The sequence below is a fragment of the Notamacropus eugenii genome, chromosome 2 (assembly GCF_028372415.1).
Source record: "Notamacropus eugenii isolate mMacEug1 chromosome 2, mMacEug1.pri_v2, whole genome shotgun sequence".
NCBI classification, from domain to species: domain Eukaryota; kingdom Metazoa; phylum Chordata; class Mammalia; order Diprotodontia; family Macropodidae; genus Notamacropus; species Notamacropus eugenii.
In genome coordinates, this window is record NC_092873.1 from 318843633 (window position 1) to 318868666 (window position 25034).

The following is a 25034-nucleotide window of genomic DNA, read 5'->3' on the forward strand; positions in this document are numbered from 1 at the left end:
CAAAATAGCAAACCACTCAAGGACCTTTGACAAGACAGCTCCAGATGGGGCTTCAAAGAGTCAGACATAACTGAAACCACTGAACAACAAAAGGGAAGCCTGAGATGGGTGCCTATGATTTTTCCTATAGGCCATGTACCATGGAACTTGGAGTTATCCTTATAGAAGCAAAAGCTATCTGTGATGCCTAAGGAGTTGGGCTATAATCAAATAGAATTATAGCTAAGAGTTTAGGGCTTTCACCAGAGGATATGCCACTGGTATATGTAGACTTGAACCAATATCCTTTTGTTTTAGTTGTGCTTGAACGGCTGAAAGTGAAAGTAGATGCATGATGAAGGGCTATGAGAAGGAACAAAGGAGTGACCTTCAAGGATTTGACCTTGTGCCATGGAGGGCACATTACTTTGGAGACCATGGCAGAAGTTGGAGAAGCATTAAGGAGGACTTAGAACACACATAGGGAACAACTGGGACTATTATGACCACAGAGGCATTTACAAGATGACTCTTTACATTTGATTTAAGAGATTTGTTCTTTAGTCATTTCAGTCATGTCTTCGTGACCATTTTTAGGATTTTCTTGACAAAGATACAGGAGTGTTTTGCCATTTCCTTCTCCAGCTCATTTTTACAGATGAGGAAACTGAGGCAGACAGAGTTAAGTGGCATACTTGAGGTTACATAGCTAATTAGTGTTCAAGGCTAGATTTGAACTGAGTAAGATGAGTCTTCCTGACTTCAGGCCTGCACTCTATCTACTCTGCCACCTAACTGCTCTGATTCAAGAGAAGACACAAGTTAATAAGACTTAATATTAAGTCTTATGTGTATCTTAGTAATTAGCTAATAAGACAGATTTTATAGGCCCCAAATCACAGTAGATATCTATAAGAAGTATGAGATGTACACCCATTACATTCACAAGAAAAGGTTACCATCTCACGGTAAGTATTTGGAGAGTAAACTTTTGGAAATGACTTACATAGACTTTTTTCTGGAAAGAACTTACAATATGAGTCATAGTGTAGTGGTGACTGACTCATCCAATATTCACAGGCTTATGTAACTAGAATCAGAAAGCTTCTGATAGTTGTGAAGCTACCATTGGAGAAGTGTTAAAAGTAGATAAAGGACTGTATTTGAAATCAGAGGACTTTGACTCATATCTAAACTTTGGTATTAATTACCTATATGTCCTAGGCAAGTCACTGAACTTCCCTGAGCCCTGGTTTCTTTTTCATAAAATAACAGGATTAGGACTGCAAGAATAGTCATAGGAGAACCCAGCTATCACACATGAACTGAAATGGTGATCTAAAAAGAGCACTAGACCAAATGATAATCAAGAATTCCAAAGAGAAACTCACAAACATCATTATCCAGGTCAGGACTACTTTAAAAAATTGCCTGAAGCTTGCAGGAACTGAGAAAGAGATCTTGCCCAAAAAGTCTACCAGTATGGACCACAGATGTCCCAGGATTACCTAATCCTATAGCTCAGTGCATGCAAGGGAAGGAAGGCTGGGTTGTTGAGATGAGGAAACCAAGGTGGCTGGAAAATTCACAGCTCTCTGACCAACAATGTGCAACTGAGAATCAATGGAACTCAGAACAGGATGCTAAAGGAACACCTGAATTTCATTGCACCCTAAGCTAAGAAGTTTCAAAGGTCCTAGGTGTTGAACCCTGTCAGGGCTCTGGGTACAGACAAATGAAGAGAAGTAAAAGCCAACATCAGGATCCCAGAAAATCAAAGTAAAGAGGTAAGGAGGAGCTAACCACCTCATCCAAATGTAAAAGTGGGCATGGAAACTGACCAAGGCACAAAGGAGGAACTGAGGCTGGAGAAATGAGTAGATAAAAGAAAATATCAAACACCTCATAGAAATAGAAAATAATAACATAACAATTAGATCTCCCAAGATAAAAAAAAAGCAACATGACTTGGTCACGAGGACTACAAAGAGTACCTGGAAGAAATGAGGCAAAAGATTTTTTTTAATTACAAGTGAAATAACAGTTCTCTAGGAAAGAATTAGAAAAATAAATAGCTTTGAGAAGAAGATAGAAAACTTACCTAAGAAATAGATTCTCTGAAAATTAGAACAGAAATCAATGACTGTGAGACAAGAAATATTAGCCAAGAAAAGTCAAAAGCTTGAGAAAAATAGAAGAAAATATTAGCTATTTTTGATAAAAATAGTTACATGGAGAGTAGATTAAGGAAAGATAGTTTAAGAATTGTCAAATTCCCTGGAAGTCATAACAATAACAAAAAGCCTAGATACCATGTTTTGAAAAACTAAAAAAAAAAAAAAGAAAATTGCCTAGATCTATAGGATAAAATGAAAACAGAAAGAATCTAACAATCCTCTCCTAAAAGAAAATCCAAAATGAAAAGTCCTATTAATATAGGAAAAATCAAGACCTTCTAGGTCAAGGGTTGGGAACCTGCAACCTCAAGGCAACATGTGGCCCTCTCAGTCCTCAAGAGTGGCCTTTTGATTGAATCCAGACTTCACAGAACAAATCTCCTTAATCAAAGGATTTGTTCCATAAAACTTGGACTCAGTCAAATGGCTGAATCGAGGACCTAGAAGACTACATGTGGCCTCAAGTCCTCAGCTTCCCCACCCCTGTTCTGTTTTCTTTAATGTGTTACTCACTCAGCAAGTGTTTATCTAAGGCTTACTTGTACTAGGTGGAAACAACCCCTGCTTCTAAGGAACTTACATTCTATTCAGGGAGACAATGTACATATGAGTGTGTATACATATATATACATAGATACATACACACACATGCATATACACACACAAAAAAGTATACAATTTGTTCTGTGAAGTTTGGATTCAATCAAAGGGCTGAACTTGAGGACTTAGAGGCCACAGATTCCCCACCCCTGTCTAGGTCAAAGCCAGGGGGGAAAAATGTTACTCCAATCAGCAAGACAGAAAAAGCTCAAGCACCAGGGTAACACAAGATTTGCCATCTGCCACTGCCAAGAGCAGAACTTAGAATATAATATTCCAGAAGGAAAAAAAGTAAAAGCTTAGATTCAAGAATAATTGGGCATGGAAAACTGAGTATTATCCTATAGATGGAAAAAAATAAACCAATAATGAAATAGAGAATTTCAACAATTCTGAGGACAATAACTGGGTAGAAACCTTGAGATACAAATATAAGAGTCAAAGAAACCAAGAAAGGCAAATACATTTGAACCGTTGAAGGGACAATATGATATTGAAGTGATTGTATTCTAATGGGAGAGAAGAAACAAGTGTCTCATCAGAGCCCTATTATCCTCAAAACTCACAGGGGGAATTGAATAACAAAAGTAAGAAGACAGGGGCTGTGGAGTTATTCTGACTTTCTGGAAATTGAATTGCTTCCATTTGAATTGCCTTAGGAAGATTTTGAAGATGACCTGGCAGGATGAGGTACTGGACACTGAGATCCTTTCTCAAGCTACACTATCAAGCATTCCAACTCTACTGCAGAGAGTACAATTCTGATGGGCTTGCCACATTGCTCAAATGCCAAACATACACTTGCCTAAAATACTATTTTATAGAGAACTAATGTAAAGAAGGTGCTCACGTGATGGTCAGAAGAAGTGATATGATGACACTCTCAAGTTCTCTCTGAAGAACTTTGAAATTGATTGCATGACATGGGAGATGCTGGCAAAGCATTGTCCATGCTGTCATCAAAGAAGGTGCTGTGCTGTAGAGCAAAGCAGAATTGTAGTTCCTCTAAATAAAAAGAGGTGAAGTGAGGGGGAGATATGAAAATTTAGGTATATCTTTACCTCAAACATTTATATGGACTTTTGTGTCCAACCTGTGGTGGAACATTCCAAACTCATATTGGTCTGATCAGCTACAGTAGGATACACTATATCTTGACTCCAACATAGTGATATCATTTTGGACATCTTCAAGAATGAAGGACAACAACCTTAAGAGAAGAAAAGTGAAAGGGCAACAAATACACTAGGGAAACCAGTGTGACAAGCACAGACCAGACCAGTGCAATGAGTGCAGACCAGCATGGAGCAGCAGAGACAGGACCCAGAATAGGATTCATGGTGCCACTAGCAGCAGTTCCCAGATTCCTCAACCCACAAATGCCACAGACAGCTTCAAAGGTCAGTGGGAGGGCTTGGGCAGCTTCCATTTTCTGAGCCCTCCACCTAGAGCCCCTGGGGGAATTGAAGTGCTGCTCTAATCTCAGCCTTGAGTGGCAGCCCTGGGAGACCTCGGCCTAAAGCCCCTGGGGGAATTGATTCACTGATCTGATTCTCGGTCCTGAATTCTACCCAGGGGTGAGGAGGAACACTGTCAGTGAATCTGGGGGAGGCTCTGGAGAAGAAATTCAATTGCAAATTCTGACCAGAAAAGTTGAATAAGAAGGGATGATACCTAAAAAAATAAAATAAAATTGAGGGGTGATAGAGGAATATATTGGGAGGAGAAAGGGAGAAATGGAATGGGGTAAATTATCACACATCAAGGAGGCAAGAAAAAGTCTCTTCAGTGGAAGAGAAAAGGGAGGATGTGAGAGGGAAAAAGGGAAGCTTACTCTCTTCACATTTGGCTTGAGGGAAGGACATGCTCACTCAGTTTGGTATGAAAGCATATCTTGAACTGCAGAAGGGTAGGGGAGAATAGGACAAGTGGGGTGAGGGGGATGATAGAAAGGAGGGCAAATGGAAGAAGGGAGTAATCAGAAGTAAACACTTTTGGGGAGGGACAAGGTAAAAAGAGAGGATAGAGTAAATGAGGGGCAGGATAGGATGGAGGGAAATATAGTTAGTCTTACAGAACATGACTATTATGAAAGTTTTTTGCAAAACTACACTTATACAACCTATATTGAATTGCCTGCCTTCTCAGTGGGGATGGGTGAGGAGGGAGGAAGGGAGAGAAGTTGGAATTCAAAGTACTAGGAATGAATGTTGAGAATTGTTTTTGCATATAACTGGGAAATAAGAACTATAGGTCATGGGGTATAGAAATCTATCTTGCTCTACAAGAAAAGAGGGAAGAAGGGGATAAGGGAAGGGAGGGGTGTGATAGAAGGGAGGACATATTGAGGGAAGGGGTAATAAGAATGCAAGGTGTTATGGGGTAGAGGGAGGGGAGAGATGGGGAGAAAATTTGGAACTCTAAATTTTGTGGAAATGAATATTGTAAACTAAAAATAAATAAATAAACATTAAAACAACCAAATACCCTAGGGATGGAATGAGGAAGAAAGGAACTTATTATTTCTCAAAAGTTGGGTGACAAAAAAGAGAATATATAAACATGAAGGAAATGGTGGAGAAAACAGGCAGCACATGAATCTCACTTTCCTCACAAAGGAAGGTTGAATCCACGCAGACTTTGGTGCAGAAATACATTAAGCTCAATAGGAGAAAGTAGAGGCAAGGGATTTAAGACAGAGAGTAGGAAGTCAGGGAGAGAAGCAAAAGAAACTTCAAAGGATGGATCATGAAAGGAAGATAAAAGGATAGAAAGAAATGGCAAGAATTAGTCATCAGGATCTGGATGAGACAGTGGGAGTTGATTAGGAAGGAGATTCTTTCCATTACGTATCACTAGAGTTGACCACATTCATTTTTCATCACTTTCTTCCTCTGTATAAAGAAGGGAGAAGAGATCAAATGGAGGAAAAAGAATAAGAGGCTATGATGAAGCAAAATATACAATTAACAGTCATAACTGTGAACATGAGTGGGATGAACTTACCTATAAAATGCAAGAGAATAGAATAATTATTTAAAAGCAAAAATCCAACAATATATTTTGTATAATAATAGTAGCTGGCTTTTATACACTACTTTAGAGTTTTCCAAATGCTTTATAAATCATTTGATTCTCACAACAGCCCTAGGAAGTAGGTGCAATTATTATCAGATGAGGAAACTGAGGCAGACAGAAGTAATATGACTTGCCTAAGATCACACAATCAGGAAAAAGACACATACATTCTGAAGCTGGATTTGTACTCGGTCTTTCTTACTCCAGATTCAACCCTTTATCTACTGTGGCACCTAGGTACCAGGAACTTTAGCTGTCCTCTAGCTGTGGATAGAGTGCTAGCTCAGGAATCAGTCGGTCCATCAATAAACATTTATTAAAGGCCTACCATATATGACAAGCACTATGCTACATCCTGAGGGCACAAAGAAAGGTAAAAGGCAGTTTCTGCTCTCAGGGAGCTCACAGTCTATTGGGGGAAGCAACATGTAAACAACTATGTATTAACAAATCATGTAGAAGATAAACTGAAAATAACCAAAAGAATGAAGGCAGTAGAATTAAATGATGAGAAAGGAGAGCATTCCAGACACAGGCACAGCCAGTTCAAGTACCCAAAGCCAAGACATGGAGTGTCTTCTTGGAGAAATAGCAAAGAGAATCAGTGTCCCTGGAAGACCATGTGGTGGGGCAGGGGTGGTTAAGATGTAAGAAAACGAGAAATGGAGATGGGGGCAGATTGTAAAGAATTTTGAATGCCCAGCAGGATTTCACATTTGATCCTGAAGGTGATAGTGGAAACTGGAGTTTATTAAGGGAGTAACATGGTCAGAACTACACTTTAGGAAGATGACTTTAATGGCTGAATTGTAGGACTGGAGTGAGAAGAGACTTGAAGCAGGGAGACCAACCAGTAGGCTATTGCAATAGTCCAGACACAAGGTGATGAAGGCCTAGACCAGGATAGTATCAGAGAAGAAAAGGGGACATATGTGAAAGATCTTGTGAAGTCAGAATTGACAGGACTTCACAGCGGATTGGATATGGGGAGTGAGAGTGAGGAGTCAAGGATGACACCTCTTTTGTGAGCCTGGTAACTAGAAAGATGGTGGTACCCTCCATAATAATGGGGAAGGTAGGAAGAGGAAAAGTTCCTGAGGTAAGTAGGATAATGAGTTAATTAGGAAGACATAAAAGGATTGTTGCCTCACCATGGTAAGGACCCAGTTGAGCTTGTACAAAATAAATTTGTAGGGGACCCCATTAGCAGTTTCATAATTTCCTACAGCTTTAATCAGCAGCATGTGTGCAGAAACAAAGGCAGCAGACAGTGGGAGAAATCCAAGGCTAGGATCTGAAGGGCAGGATCAATGATAGGATAACATGCAAGGATTATAAGAGAACAAGACTGTATAGAGTTTTAACTGGTTTACTAAGGGTCAAAGTGGAGAGTGGTAAAGAACAAGGCTAATGTAAGGGCGATGACTTGAGAAAGAACTGAGGATTGGAGGTCATGGTGACCAAGAACAGGGTTTGAGGATGCAAGGCAGAGGGAAAAATGGAATAATGACAGATTATGATCAGATAAAGGAATTTCAGACTTCATGAACTTGGATGTGGAACATTTTGTGTGTGATAGTGAGATCAATGGCATGGCAGTTTTAGCGTGTGGCTATTCGAGGAAAAGAATAGATCATTTGAAATGTATAAGTTGAACTTTTCAATCAAGATATTAGAAGAAATAATGATCTACATATCTATATCTACATATCTCTATCTATCCATCCATCCATCTATCTATCTTTCTTTCTATCTATCTATCTATCTATCTATCTATCTATCTATCTATCTATCTATCTATCTATATGCTGAAGTCCTCTGGTATGAGAGGAAATTGATTAGGAGAGAAACACTATAAGCTAGACTAAACAGTGTACTCATTGAAGGAAGAAAGGGGGTATCCAGGAAGTAAATAGACAACAGATACCAGAATTTTGATTGGTTGGTAGATATGTGTTGACAGAACCTCAAAGGAAGAGAGGAAAAGAGGAGACATGGTGCTGGTAGAAGGAGAACATTTTGTTGATGTTCAATTCAGTCATATGCAATTTTTTGTGACCCCATGGACCATGTACACCAGGCCCTGCTGTCCTCTACTACCTAGCAAAGTCTGTCTAAGTTCCTGTTTATTGTTTCCATGATACTATCTATCCATCTCATCCTCTGCGGTCCCCTTCTCCTTTTGCTTTCAGTCTTTCACATCAGGATCTTTACCAATGAGTCCTTCCTTTCCACTATGTGGCCAAAGCATTTAAGTGTCTTCAGCTTCAGTATTAGACCTTTCAATGAATAGTCTGAATTAATTTAAATATTGACTGATTTTACCTCCTTGCTGTCCAAAGGGCTCTCAAAAGTCTTCTCCAGAACCACAATTTGAAAGTCGATTCTACAGCACTCAGCTTTCCTTATAATCCAAATTTCACAGCTGTACATTGCTACTGGAAAAAAAACATAGCTTTGACTATATGGACCTTTGCTGGCAAGATTATACCTCCACATTTTAGAATGCCATCCAGATTTGCCATAACTTTTCTTCCAAGGAGCAAGCGTCATAATTTTATGATTGCAGTCACCAACTGCAGTGGTCTTTGAATATAAAATCTGACATTGCTTCCATTTCTTCTCCCTGTGTCTGGCTGGAAGTGATGGAACCAGTTGCAGAATCTTAGTGGCTTTTCTTTAATGTTAAGCTTCAAACCAGCTTTTACACTCTCTTCTATCATCCTCATCAAGGCTTCTTAATTCTTCACTTTCTACCATCAGAGTGATATTATCTGCATATTTGAGATTGTTGATATTTCTCCCAGAAACCATGTTTCTGACTTTTGATTCATCCAGCCTGGAGTTTTGCATGTTGTAGTCTGCATATAAATTAAATAAATAAGGTGACAATTTACAGCCTTGTCATCCTTCTTTCTCAATCTTAAATCATTCCATGTTTGGCTCTAACAGTTGCTTCTTGACTCACATACAGGTTCCTTAGGAGACAAGTAAGACTATCTGTTACTCTCATTCATTGAAGACTTGCCACATTTTGTTGTAATCCACAGAGTCAAAGGCTTTAGTGTATTCAAAAGGGGAAGGCATTAGCAGCTGGGAACCAGGAAAGGTCTGTAGAAGGTGCCAATTGAATTTAGTATTGAAGTGAGCCAAGGATCCTGAGAGTGGAGATAAAAAGGAGAATACTTCTGGCATGAGGTACAGCCTCTATAAAGGCATGGAGAAGGAAGATAAAGCATTATGGGTGAGGAACAGAAAATAGGTCAATTTATCTGGATGGCAGAGTATACAGAGGGGAATAATATGAAAGAAGACTAGAAAAAGGCCAGATTGTGAAGAGCTTTAAAGTGATAAAAGAGTTTATCATCTCTGTGCTCATGATTCTCAAATCTACTTATCCAGCCCTAAACTCCCTGCCGACTTCCAGTCTCACATTTCCAACTGCCTTTTGGATATCTCAAGCTGGATGTCCTGTAGGTATCTCAAACTCAAAAGATTCCAAACTGAACTCAGAGTCTCTCCCTCCAAACTTTACCCTCTTTCAAGTTTTCTTCTTACTGTCAAAGGCATCACTATTTTCCCAGTCACCCAGCTTCACAACCTAGATGTCATTTTCATCTACTTATTCTCTTTTGCTATCCATATCTAATCTATTGCTAAGGCTCATAAATTTCACCTTAATATCTCTCTTATACACCCCCTTCTCTGCTCTGAAATTACTACCACCTGTTGCAGACCATCATTACCTCATGCTTGAACTATTATGATAGCCTATTGGTTGGTCTGTCTACCTCAAGTCTCTCTCCACTCCAATCCAGCCTACACTCAGCTATCAAAGGGAAGTGATCTTTCTAAATCACAGGTCTCCATGTCTCACATACATACACACATATATACATACCCCATCAGTAAACTCTAGAGGATCCCTATGGCTTCTAGGAACAAATTTAAAATTCTCTTTTTGATATTCAAAGCCCTTTATAATATAGCCCCTCCCCACTCTTCCTCTCCAGCCTTCTTACAAAATCTTTTCACTATCCCCACCTCATCTCCCCCCAAATCTCAACCCATCCAGGTAATCTTTGAACCAGTGGCATGAAGGGTATGACCATACTCTGTATGATGTAGGTTATGGGAGTTCAATAGCTTTGTGAACAAGGTTGTTATGGCATGATGGAACATCAAAATATTTTAGGACAAGGGCAAGAGCTGAGTTGGATGGAGAGATTTGGGGCCAGGAACTGAACTCGTTGAGAACAGAAGAGGAAAGTCTTGAGGGAGAGAGGGGTGGGGAAAATCAGCCACCAACAACTGGACTAAGTGATAAACTTGAACTGCATGAATCTCAAAGGAGGAATATTCTCTAAGTGACGGAAGAAGAGAGAGAATCTAGAAGTGGCAATGGAGAGCAAAAAGTATTCTAGCTTACCTACCTCAACCAGTTAGTGAAGAGATACAAGAGAAAATGCAACAAGCCTGGAAAGGTCAGAGGTGTAGTGTCATCCAGGTGACATCCAGTGAGTGCCAGAAGATGGACAAAACAAGAAAGAGTGTCAAAGAAAAAGTAATTTTGATAATTTGGCATAAGAACCCCCAGAGGGCCTAGAGGAAGGGGTTGGAAGATCTGGAGCAGGATGTTTTGGGGACAGTGGAAGGGAAGTAAACAGTTGAGATTGGGGAGACATTGTTCTTCAGCAATCAGGGGTTCTGTCACTGGAATGAGGAGAATGAGAATGAGTAGGAGTATGCTAACCACTGAGTCAACAGGGAGTATAAAATGTATCAGAAGTGTTCTGGCATTCTCAGATGATTAAAAGGTTCAGGATTCATGAGGAAAAGAAAGTTCTGTAGCCCTGGATTTTAGCTAAAGCCAAAAACTAGAATTAGAAAGAAAATTCGTCAACACATTCTCAGTGAGGGCTATGCCTGGCAGTGTCTAGCAGGGACTACATATTCAGGAGAATAGTGTCCAGCAAAACAGCATCTGGGAGAATAACATGGAGTAAAAGCTATTTATTTTAAATTAGCCCAATTAGAAGTCCCAGTCAGAATACTCTATTGACATTAGCAGAAGAAATAGCCTCCTACATCACTTAAAGCATGAGCTGTTCCTTCTCCTATTTGCCCTGGCCACATTCGTTTCCTACTTATGTGCATTTCCAAATGTACACTCTGGTCAACTCACCATTTCCAATGATAGTGTGTATGTCTGTGGGTTTGTGGAAAAATGTGCTCCAGATTTATGGGGAAATGTTTTATTCAATCAATTGATAAGCATTTATTAAGCTCCTACTATATGCTACATAAAGTGACAAAATTAAAATAGTCCCTGCATTAAAGCAGGTTATTAGAGAAAAGAAAAGTGGTGGGGAGTGGGTTTAAAAGTAATTTGTATGTTAGGGAAGGGAGGATTGGAGGCACCAATCCCTGAAGAGGTAAAGAAAGTCTTTGTATAGAAGTTGATGTCTGAGCCTTAAATGTTAAAGGAAACTAGGGATTCTAAGAGGTACAAGTAAGGAGAGAATGCATCCCAGGAAAGGAAAACAGTCAGTATAAATGCACACAGATGGAGTGCAGTACAGTAAAAAGAAACCAGTTTGGCTAGATCACTAGGGGAAGTAATGTGTAATAAGGCTGGAAAGGTAAGTTGTAGCCAGTTTGTAAAGAGCTTTGAAGGTCAAATGGTGTAATTTCTATTTTATCCTAGAGGTGATAGGTTGCTACTGGAAATTATTGAAGAGGGGAGTGAAGTAGTCAGATCTTCCCTTTAGCAAAATCACTTTGGTAGCTATATGGAGGATACACATAGGTAGAGACTTGCATCAGGAAGCCTAATTTTAAGTCCTGGAGAGAGATGATGAAAACATGAACTAGGATGGTGTGTGTGTGCGTGTGTGTGTGTGTGTGTGTGTGTGTGTGTGTGTGTGTGTGTGTGTGTGTGAGGAATAAAGATGTGAGAGATGTTGTCAAGGTAGAAATCACAAGATTTGAAAACTGCTAGATATGTGGGTTGAGGGACAGAAGATATCACTGCAGTTGAGAATGTATGACCTTGGCAGAAATAGAGAAGATTAGAAGGGGAGGAATTTGAGGGGAAAGATAGTGAGTTCTCTTTTGGCCATGTTGAGTTTAACATGCCTGTGAAACAACCAGTTTGAAACTTCCAATAGACAGTTGGTGAGAGAGAGAGGCTAGGTCTGGAAGTAATCTATAGATGGGAATCCTCTGCACAGAGATGGTAATTCATGGGAGAGGACGAGGTCTTGAAATCAGAGTCAGATGCTTTTCTCACTTTGCTATTTCATTAAATGTCTTTGCTTTTTAACTAACTGTACTTTCTGATTGACTTAGTGGGTAAATTCATCAACATGAACTCATGAACTATTGTCTTAGTGGAATGCAATTCTACACAGCAGCATGAATCTGGAGCAAATTTCTCTTGGGAACTTATCCTGTGAGTAGGGGGTGTTCCCAGGTGACATACGTGATCACTCTTCTGTCTGTTAGGCTCATAGGTTATACAGGGGTTCTGTTCCTTTGACTTCTCACTTCTCCGACTTCATTTCTTCCTATATAAAATGAGGATGATCTACAAGGTCCCTTAAAATAAAGAGATTCAGAATTGCCATCTTTTTCTAAATCTTGTGAAGAGAGCATCCTCATATTACAATTCTGTAAGGCAAGTGGGCTTGTAAGAAACTTGTAAGAAACATACTTGGCTTGGTTCTCTGGCCCTGGTTCCAGCATCAAAGGGATGCAATGCCTACAAAGAATGCCATAAGATTCTGGTATAATCTAATTGCATTGTGAGGGAAAAGGACCACAGGGAAACCGAGAAGCAGGAGAAGAAAACTTCCCTAAAAAAAGACCAGAACATTAAGGAAAGCAACCAAGGTCTGAGACTACTGTAGTTCCCTTCCACCTTGGACAAATATAAAAGGGGCAAGTTCTCAGCCCCAGGCACATGCTCTATTTTCCTCTGTAGGAATCTTCTTCCTCCTCCCTACCTCCACTCCCCATGCCTGTATGCCAGCACAATAGAGGTTATTGTTTAACAAACTTGGAAGCTTTACTAAGATTAAAGGATAACCAAAGAAAGACCAACTTTTCATCATCTGTCATTTTTATTTGAGTCCAAGAATTCTTTTGACTTCTAGACTATAGTGAGTGAACCCCTAGATCATAGTAGCTCATTAGAAGAAACTTTAGGGCAATGGTTCTTAACCTTTGGTCCATGACTGTTTTAAATTTATTTTTCATTTATTAATTAATTTACTTTTTAAACTTTTTTTCTTTTTAAATTTTAATTTCCAGATTCTCTTTCTCCCTCCCACACCTCCCCGCCCACTGAGAAGACAAACAATTTGTCAATTATACATGTGAAATCCTGCAAAACATATTTTCATATTAGTCATATTGCAAAATAAAAGCAAAAAATTTAATGAGAACAAAACAATTACTTCAGTTTCCACTCAGAGTTCATCAGTTCTCTCTCTGGAGATAGATGGCATGTTTTCATGAATCTTTTGGAATTATCTTGGATTACTGCATTGATCAGAGTAGCCGAGTCTTTCATAATTGTTAATCATTACAACATTACTGTTGCTGTGCACAATGATGTCCCAGTTCTTCTCACTTTATTTTGTATCAGTTCATAGAGATCTTGCCATGTTTTTTGGGGTTGTTTTTTTCTGAAAACACCCCACTAGAGCACAAAAATCTTATACTATGATTTGTTCAGTCATTCCTCAACTGAAGAGCATTCCCTCAGTGTCCAATTCTTTGCCACTGCAAAAAAAGAACCGCTATAAATATTTTTGTATACATAAATTCATTTCTTTTTCTTTGATATCTCTGGGGTATATTCATCAACAGTGAATTCATCAGTGATATTGCTACATCAAAGGGTAATTTTATAGCCTTTTGTGCATAGTTCTAGATTGTTATCCAGAATGATTGGACCAGTTCACTACTCCACCAATAGTTCATTAATGTACTTATTTTCCCTCATCCCTTCCAACATTTGTCATTTCTGGTAAATGTGAAGTGGTACCTCAGAGTTCTTTAATTGGCCTTTCTCTAATCAACTGTGACTTAGGGCATTTTTTTCATGTGACTATAGATTGCTTTGATTTCTTCTAAAAACTGCCTGCTTATATTCCTTGACAATTTATCAATTGGGAAATGACTTATTTTTATAAACTTAACTCAGTTCCCTATATATTTGAGAAGCAAGGACTTTATCAGAGAAAGTTACTGTGAAAAATTTTCCCAGTTTTTTGCATTCCTTTTAATCTTGGTTACATTGGTTTGGCTTATGCAAAACCTTTTTAATTTAATGTAATAAAAATTATCCTTTTTCCTTCTGTAATGCTCTGTATCTCTCGTCTGGTCATAGTTTTTTTTTTCCTTATTCATAGATATGGCTGGTAAAAGATTTCTTTCTCTTGTTATAATTTACTTACATCACTCTCATTCTTCTCCTAATTTTTCCTCTACCATTCATTTCTTTCATTTGCTCTTCCACGAATTCTGGCTGGCCTTGGACCCAACTAGCATTTTTCTTTGAGGTTTTGCTTGTAGCTGCTTTCACATTATTTCCTTCTTCTTAGTTTATGTCTTAGTCTTCCCTGCCACTGTAGTAGCTATTTATGATCAAGTTTTTGTTGTTGTTGTTTGCTCATTTTCCCAGCCAGTTTCTTCACTTTGAACTTTATGTTCAAGTTGGGTTCCATTTACATGAAGATGAGGAGACATTGTGCCAAACTTCAGGCTTTTTCCTGCTGCTGTTTTCAGAGCTTGTTCAGGGTGTCTGCAAGTTTTCTGTGCTTCCAAGATAGTGTTTTCCTGGGAGAGGCATGGTCACTGCTTTCCCAGTCTGGGACCTGTTCTTTACCCAAATGACTGCTCCCCTACAGTCACAAATGTTAAAATTCCTCTTGGCCCTGGAACTGTGACCAGGGCTCCTGCTCCCTTGATAAAAATCACAAATACTCCTCCATGGAACCATGACCCAGAATTCTTATGAGCACGGGAGTTACCAATCAGTGCCACCTGTACTGAATTCCAGCAGCGGGTCCCTGTGATCTCTTTCTAACCAGTTGTCTGACCCCCTTACTGTCTCTGGACTGAGAGTGTCCAAAGCTACTGATATCGTAGCTAGCTCCAAGACTACTCAGTGCTCCTCTTGTGCTCTGGTCTTGTACCCATCCCAGTAGTACAGACTTCTCCTGCAGAGCTTTTAAATTGTCTTAGTCTGGAAAATGTCTCTCTATGACTTTTTATTAGTTCTACTACTCCAAAATTTTATTTGGGACATTAGTTTAAAGTTATTTGGAGGAGTATGTTGGGGAAGTTCAGTTAGGCCCCAGTGTATACTCTGCCATCTTGGCTCCACCTTCCATACATTTAAAAAATATATTTTGATAGTTGCATTTCAATATCATTGGTTCCCTTTGTAATCTTATGTATTTTACCTTATGTATTTAAAAACATTTTTTTGAGAATAGATCTGATCTCTAAAAAGGTATATGATACATAAGAAACTAAGAATCCCTGCCTTAGAATTAGAATGTTAAGGAAGAGGACCTAGTTTTGAATCCTGGCTCTACCAGGTCACTTGTGTGATTTGCAGGAACTCATTTAATTTCTCTGGGCTTCAGTGTCCTTAACTTATAAAGAAAAGGGTACAGAGATTCCAAAAGTGGGAAATACCTGTCCCCTGGGGGGCTCTGGAATGATTCAAAGGGATGATAGCAGCCTTGGGTACAATTGAGGGGTGTTGAATAAAAATAAGGGAGAAGTGGAGGCATAAGGAAAAAAGAGAAGAAAATTTTGAAAAACCATTCATACATGTTTTATCTGTTGTGTAACAGAGTTAAAGTCATGGTGATTCCATTGTTTTCCAAATAAACACACAAAATGCAAGTTATATAACCAATCAGTGGTCAAGTTCACCAACAAGTCTTAACAAGTAATTGTTGGCAGGCAAGAGTATCACAAATTGTCAGGGAGTCCAGCATTCATTGGCAGGAATATGTACATGCAATTACTTGTTTACAATATAATACTATACGGTTGCAATGATGCAATAGTACATCATCAAAACTCCAATGCAGGAAACAAACGTCAAATTTATGATAAATTATTAAATTTAAGATGTTTTTTTTTAATTTATATTTTTTGAAATGAAGCAAATTTCAAAAAAACCTGTTAAAGGGTTAAAGATTTCCAGGGGAGTGCTGAATATTTTTTAAGGGGGCAGTTGGCCAAATAAGGGAACCTTTGGACTAAGCAGTCTCTCAAAGTTACAAATCTATGATACCATGAAGTAATGTGTCCACTACTATGGAAAATCTCTCTTCTCAGTCCCATTCTTTCTAGCTGTAAGACCTCTCTAACAACTCTGCTTACTGAAATTCTACTGAACGTGGAAAATTTATTGTTATCAATAGATTGTTAAACTTTGTCAGATTCCTCCCAGTCAGAGACCTTTTATGATTCTGGCACGGGATTATATTCTCTCTTATTTTCTACCTTGAATTATTATTATCTGAATAGGTAACATATTCCCTTTATTAGGTTACCTAGTTGGGGAAGCATTTCCATTTTACATGATGTTGGGGACTCTTCATCACTGCAAGTTCCTGTTTAAATAAAATGGAATTGGGGAAAATCATCAGTTTTCCTTAGTCAAGGAAAACATTCCAGAAGATTCTGGGGAAATGATTCCATTTTAGAGATTTTGCAATCTAGTACCAAAATGGTGGAGTGAGGAAGGAGTCCTCTGAAGCCCTGCCAAATTCGCCTCCAAACAACCAGAAAACCATCTCAGAATTGATCTAGGAACAGGGAAGAAGCTCACCAGTGTGGCAGGAAAGATCTGTCTCATTGTGGTGGGAGGGATTCAAGAGTGGAAGCAGCAGCAACATCCAAATAGCCAGCCCCATAGCAAGGGATCCGTAGTAAAGCTCTAAGCCTGGGGTAATCTACCAATAAGGCTCCACCCTCCTGTAAACTAGCAGCCTCCTAGGCAAGAGAGCAGTCTGCGCAACATAACAAGGCCCCACTCCAATGAATTTATACCCAGCACAAGCTACCAGGAAGGTCTCGACCTCATTGCTAACAAGTAAGTGCCACCCCAGGGCTAGCCAACAGCAAGACTCACCCTCCCCCATGCCACCAGCCTGCCAGCATACACACCCTGTTTCCATAGCAACCCAGCAGCAGGACGCATTTCTGAGGCAGACCAGCAATAAGATCCATCCTCCTGGGTTAGCCAACAGAAAGACTCTGTTGTAATAGCAACCCAGCAGAAAGGCGCCCACCCACAGGGTGGGCCAAAATTTAAACCGACACCCAGAGGAGGCCAACAGGGGGGCCCCACCTCCCAGTACAAGCCAGAAGGGTAGCCTACCCTCCAGTGAAAGCAAACAATTAAGCCCTCGAGCCCAGTGAAAGCCAGAAATAAGACCTTGAGCCCCAGTACAAAAAGCTTGGGAAATTGCAAGAAAAGAGTCCAACTCTTATTTAAAAACACAAAATCACCAAAAAAAGTGAAAAAATGAGCAAAAAAACAAAAAGGAATTTGACTATAGAAAGTTACTATGGGGACAGGGAGGATCAAGGTATAAATTTAGAAGAGGACAATAGTGTCAAAATGGCTACATGTGAAGCCTCAAAGAAAAATATAATTGGGTCTCAGGTCCAAAAAGAATTCCTGAAAGAACTTTAAAAGGATTTTTAAAAGCAAATTAGAGAAGGAGAAGAAAAATTGGGGAAAAGAAATGAAAGAAATTCAAGAGAACCATTAAAAAAAAGTGTCAATAACAAAGGAAAATATATACAAAAATTTCCAAGGAAAATAACTCCCTAAAAATAGTTGACAAAATGGGAAAGTAAGTACAAAAGCTTACTGAAGAAAATAATTCCTTAAAAATTAGAAGTGAGGTGGACTTTTAGGAGCCAAGATGGCAGAGTAACCAATGGGTCACTCTTACCCTCCTTTATTGACCTCAAAAAACTCAGAAAATATCACCCCAGGAAAACTTCTGGAACACCAAAGCCATCAGAAATACAGAGCACAGTAGTTTTTAGCCTGGGAGGCTTGAGGGATTAACAGGAAAGGTCCCTTTCACTGTAGTAATACAGGATGGGGGGCATCCCAGCAAGCCAGCAGCAACCCCACCTCAGCAAACCAGTAGGAGATCCTGGGCCCCAGGGTGGTGGAGTGCCAAGCAAGTGCCAATACCAAGACATCCCCTGCTGTAATCTCCCCACCCTTACATGCCTTGGCACAGCCAGGACCACCAGAAGACTCTAGCTCAGAAAACCACCATATGTGCCAGTGGACAGGCATCCACCAGCAGCTGAACCTATCCATGCTGTAGCACAGCCCCTGTAAGGAGGTATTCTCCAACAGCCAGAGTTTCCCCCTACCCCCAGTACCTGCCAATGACCTGGCAAGCTTCAGAGTAGCACCAGAAATGCACAGAAATCTCATCTGGCCTCATCACACACTAGCCACCACCACCAGCTCCAGTTCAGCACCAGGTAAGCTACCAGATCCCTACAGCCTCCAGCTGCCAGCATCTGAGGCCTCAGCACACGAAGCCAGTGACCAGGATCCTGACCTCCAGCACAAGATGCTTGGAACAGTGCTTTCTGTGCCACAGAAGGAGAGATCAACTTTAAAAGCCAGGGAAAAAGCAAATATCACAAGCAAAAAGGAAAAAAGAAAATACTCACCATAGAGAATTATTATGGTGACAGGGAAGATCAAAACAAAAATTCAGAAGAGGACAACATTATCAATATACCCACATCTGAAGCCTCAAAGGGGACTATGAACTGGTCTCAAGCCCAAAAAGTCTTCTTGGAAGAGCTCAAGAAGGATTTTAAAAGACAAATAAGAGATGTAAAAGAAAAATTGGAAAATGAAATGAGAGGTTTGCAAGAGAGAGCAGCTTGGAAGGGGAAGATAAAAATTGACTGTAGAGAACAATTCTTGTAAAAAAAAACAATCAGCAGGGGCATCTAAGTGGCACGGTGAATAGAACACTGGCCCTGGAGTCAGAAGGACCTGAGTTCAAATCTAGACATGGACACTTGACTCTTACTAGCTGTGTGACCTTGGGCAAGTCACTTAACCCCCATTACTTTACCTTCCCCCCTCCAAAAAATATACAATTGGTGAAATGGGGGGGAAAGTCCACAGAAGAAAACAATTCCTTAAAAATTAGAATTGGGCAAGTGGAAGCTAATAACTGTATGAGACATCAAGAATCAGTCAAACAAAATTTTAAAAAATGAAGAAAATGTAAAATACCTCATTGAAAAAACCACTGACCTGGAAAGTAGATCCAGGAGAGATAATCTAAGAATTATTGGTCTACTACCTGAAAGCCATGATCAAGAAAAGAGTCTGGACAGAATCTTTCAAGAAACCATTAAGGAAAACTGCCTTCAGGTCCTAGAACCAGAGGGTAAATTAGTCATCTGACAAATCTACTGACCTTCTAAAGCAGATCCCAAATTGAAAATGCCAAGGAATATTTTAGCCAAACTTCAGAATTATCAGCTCAGGGAGAAACTACTTCCAGCAATCAGAAAGAAACAAGTTAAATATTGCAGAACCACAGTCAGGATTAGTGGTAGATTAGCGGAATATACTAGGTACAAATTACATTGTAGTAAATGGCCATAGTAATACAGTGTATGATGAGCCTCCAAATCAAAAGTTTTTAAACAAAAACTCATTATTTGACAAAATTGTTGGGAAAACTAGAACAGTATAGTAGAAATGAGGGTACAGGATAATATCTCACACCATATACTAAGATAAGGTAAAAATGGATACATGACTTATACATAAAGGGTGATACCATAAGCAAATTAAGAGAGTATAGAATAGTTTATGTCAGATTTATAGATAAGGGAAGAATTTAGGACCAAAGAAGATACAGAAAGCATTATAAAGTCTAAAATAGATAATTTTGATTATCTAAAATTAAAAAGGTTTTACATAAACAAAACCAATATAATAGGAAAGTAGAAAACTGGGGGAAAATTTTTGCAACAAATGTCTCTGATAAAGGCCTTGTTTCTAAAATATATAGAGAACTGAATCAAACTTATAAGAATATAAAACACTCTCCAATTGATAGATGGTCAAATGCTATGAACAGGCAGTTTTCAGACAAGGAACTCAAAGCTATCTATCGTCATATATAAAAATCCTCTAAGTCACTCTTGATTGGAGAATTGCTCATTAAAACAACTCTGAGGTAGCATCTCACACCTATCAGATTGTCTAATATGACAAAAAAGGAAAATATTAGATGTTGGAGGGGATGTGGGAAAACCGATACACTAACACACTGTTGGTAGAGTTGTGAGTTGATCCAACCATTTTGGAAAACAATTTGGAACTATGTCCAAAGGACTATAAAACCATGTATACCCCTTGATCCAGCAATACCACTTGTAGGTCTACATCCCAAAGACATCCAACAAAATGGAAAAAGATCAATTTGTACAAAAATTTTTATAACAGCTCTTTTTGTGGTGATAAGAATTGGACATTGAAGGGATGCCCATCAACTGGGGAATTGCTGAAAAAGTTGCGGCATATGAATGTAATGGCATCTGTGTCTGTGTCTGTGTTCGTCCTCCATTTTCAAAGAAGACCATGACATTAGAGAAATGAAGACATGACCTGCACTTGAGTTTGGAATACTATTGTATTATAAGACTTACATGAACAGATGCATAGTGAAATGAATAAAACCAGAACAGCATACATAGTAACAGCATTATTGTTCCATAAAGAATTATAAATGACTTAGCTATTCTCAGCGATACAATGATCCAAAACAATCCCAAAGGACCAATGATGAAGCATGCTACTTGTCTTTAGAGAAATAACTGATATTGTTTGAATACAGACTGTAGCATGCTATTTTCACTTTCTTTTTTTCTTTGTTCACGTCTTCTTATACACACTGATTAATATGGAAATATTATACATAATTGCCATGTAAAACCTATATAATTACATGATTGTTTCCATCTCAGAGAGGAGGGAGGAAGGGATAGAATTTGAATTTCAAAACATGAAATAAAATGTTAAGAAAAAGAAAGGAAGGAAGGAAGAAAAAAGAGATCAAAAACTGGGAACTAGGAGTTTTTATCTGTCACTCTGTCACCATGCATGAGTCACATTCCCATCCTGGGATTCAGTTTCCTCACCTCTAAAAATAAGGGTTGGACTAATCAGGAATTAGCGCTCTCTCCTCTCTCTCTCTCTCTCTCTCTCTCTCTCTCTCTCTCTCTCTCTCTCTTTCTCTCTCTCTCTGTATGTTTGTGTGTGTCTGTGTGTGTGTGTCTGTGTGTGTGTGTGATGGACTCCCTTGTCATTCTGGTGAAATCTATGGATCCCTTCTCAGAATAATTTTTTTTTTTAATGCACAAGATGTGTTCGTCCTTCATTGCCAAAGAAGACCATGCCATCAGAGAAATAATGACATGACTGGCACTTGACTTTGTTTTGAGTGAGGGAGGGCTGTGCAGGTCACCAGCCTCACTTCTCCTCCAGAGCCATCTGAATCCAGTGACCAGATATTCATCAGGATGACTGGAGATGACCCAGGATGAGGCAATTGGGGTTAAGTGACTTGCCCAAGGTCACACAGCTAGTGAGTGTCAAGTGTCTGAGGTGAGATTTGAACTCAGGTCCTCCTGACTCCTGCACTGGTGCTCTAATCCACTGCACCACCTAGCTGCCTTAATGCACAAGATAAAATACATAGGATTACAAAGAAAACTATTGAAATGAGTGCAATTTTTTCCCAAAGTTCCTTAGATTCCCTGAAATCTATCTATGGACTCCTTTGGGATCCATGGAGCCTAGGTTAAAAACCTTTGGATTAGATAGTCTTTTGTCTCAGTTCTCTGAATATACTTAATTGTCACTATGTACCTAGGACACTGCTATGCACTCTGCAGGTGCTTAATAAGGATTTATTGCCTGGCTAAACCAACTACCCTCCTCCAACCTCCTGCCCTATTCTCTGGTTCTCATTTGCCCATTTCTCTGCTTTGCCTGGATTAGATATGAGTGACTACCAGATGGGAGGCTCTGTGAGCAGAGAGGCAAGCAGGAAAGGAAGCCCTGGTGCTCTGACCCACAGCATACCTGCTTCCATGGTAGGGGCAATCATCATTTAGCATCCTAATAGGATTTGCTTCCTTGACATTAACTGTCATCCTAAATATCATCCCAAATCCACTTACGCCCTGTGGCAGTGTGCCTTTTAAATCTCCTCTGAAAGAGACTGAGTGTATTCAAGTAATAATAGGGCTGTGGGCAGCAACATCATTCAAGAGGCTCAGACCCTAGGTATCTACCACAGTCATCATCATAAATCTATGTTAATGGGAGGACCAGAAGGGAAGGAATAAATGATATCCACAGATCATCTCTCAATACAAATTCTATCAAAGCCGATATTGAAATTCCTTGTCCTTAATAAATTGGATATACAAAAACTTCAAATCACAAGATTGATCAAGTCATTTAAAGAAACCCAGCTCTCCCCTTGAACTGTGAGGAGATCAGGGAGACTGGGGCTTCGGCCCAGGGCATCAAAATCTACAGGGCACTGACAAGGTTCGTGTTCATTCAGATGAAGCAATTGAGCTTAATATTTAGTTAGCATGAATCATTAGTTAACATAAGAAGCTACCAGATGACTTGCTCCTTCCCCCCGCAGCTGCATCCTAGGTGAGCTCCCTCCTGACCTGGCCCATTGCTAGTTCCATTAGGGAACTTTTAGTTCCTTGTAGTGTGCCTGGGATCTCTCCCAATCTTAGCCCCGTGTACTGAGATATAAGGTCTCTTTTTATGAGGTCCCCCACTCTCCAACTAAATTAGCCCCAGATGCCAGAATTACTGGTTATGGGTCTTCAGACCCCCAAACCTCTCAATTAAATTATTTTGTTGATCTAGTGCTTTGTATGTTAAATGGTATTAAAGGCAGGCCCAGTTAGCATCCTCTTGGGTCAGGTTTAATTTGGGGATAGAATCAGGAACTTATAGGTTATTGAACAGTTAACAGAAGGGAGGTTTATTTGCTCTAACACAACAAGGACATGCAGCAAAGATACACTGGCATTTAGTTTCAGAATTGTAAGAAGCAGCCTGTCTCCTCTACATGGAAATGCTTTGGCAAGCAGAGACTCAAGTTCAGGTCTCAGGCATCTATCAAGTCTGAGAGGCCCCAACCCCACCTGGGTGGAACTTCTTATGCCCCTGGATGACTAAGAAGCTACATTAGGAAAACCAGGGCCAATCAGTCCCAAATATCACTTTGTCCTTTTAGAGAAAATTAATTCCTCACAAGAGGGAAGGAAGAGACATGAACCTAATCCATGGGAGAGAAGGGATGGGACATGGACCTGACCTATATTGTGGAAAACACCAGTCAATGTTAGTCCTATCACAGATGGTATTATCCATTAGCAAAGTATCATTCATTGATAGTATAAAGATTGGGATTAACTCACTGGAACATGGCCTGGGTGTTTGAGATGACCAGCATAGCATAAATTGGATTTGGAGGCAAAAGATTTGGGTTTAAGTCTTGGCTTTGTGAATTTAGGAAAATAGTATTACATGTCTGGACTTGTAACAGTAAGCACCCCAACATACACAGGGAGGGGGGGGCCTGCTATCACAGATTCTTAGACCTGCATTCATAAAAGGAATGGCAACTTTTGAGGGGTTAACGATCACTTTAATCAAACACATGTCATTCCTTTTACCAAGCACATATATCATTCATCTAGTTCAGGGGAGTCAGCTCCCTGAACTTCAAAGAAAATATAGAGAAATCAAAGATCAACAGATATGACTTCCTCTGCCTGAATTCAACAGACAGGTTCAAGTGTCTCACCATAGCTACCAGAGAGGGAAGCACCAACATCTGGGTTTTCAAAGCCAAGGGGCTCCTTAGCATCTTCCCAGTGTCTTCCAGTCAGTAGGCCCCAAAATAAAACTGTACCTCAGAGTCTTTATATACTTTTTAGAGTCAAAGGGCATCACATCCCTTGAGAACCAGTGCCTCATTAACAAAAGATGTGAACCTTCCTACAAATCTTTCCAGGCCTGAGAAAAGATTCTCCTTATCACATTATTCAGAGGCACTTTTAGTAAAACAAAAACAGCAAAAGATTCTACTTTGCTTGACCCTGTAGGACTCTATCTGTAAAATTATGGATATGGCCTAACTGATCTTTAAGATTTCTTCTAGCTCTGAAATTCAACATATGGATTATTGCTTTTCCTCTTAACCTTTGTAGCCTCATATGTGTTTCACTGGCCATGGAAAGGAATTCACTGCTGGTTCATAAGCACTTCTAGATGAAGATATACCAACAAATATCCTTTGTTTTACTGAAAACATGCCTCCTGCCAGTGTATTTTTGCACATTTTATCCCGTCTACTTATTATCTCTGTTTACTGAATTTCTACTCTGGTATCAAGATCCCAGATCAATATTACCACGATCATGAACTCTTATCAGTCAGAAATGGCTCTGCTTTCCATGGACCTGGATAGCAATATATACCTCTCATCATATTCTATCTTGTATGGTTACCTGCAGGTATATCATATCCTCATAAGTTCCTTAAAAGTAAGGACAAGGTCTAATTTATATTTGTTATATGCCCTCACACCTATGCACAGTTTCCTGCATACAGAAGGTAATTTGATTAAAGTATAAACTTAAGATCTGGGTAATGAAGATACTCTAAAATCTATTTCCAGTTTATCATTCCTACCTTATTTACATTCTCTTTCATGTACTCTCTGTTCCAGTAAAATCAAACAACTCTCCATTCCACATTCTTACTTTGGTCTTTTCTGTCTCCTTTTTATGCCTCCTCATGCTTGGGTTTCTATAAGTTCCTCTCCTCTTTACAGATCTCTGTCTTTTGAAGCATCTACCTTCCTACTTGGGCAGCTAGGTGGTGCAAAGGATAGAGTGCAGGGCCTGGAGTCAGGAAAACTTCTCTTCCTGAGTTCAAATCTGGCCTCAGACGCTTACTATCTGTGTGACCCTGGATAAGTCACTTAACCCTGTTTGCCTGTTTCCTCATTGTAAAGTCAACTGGAGAAGAATAAAGTAAACTACTAC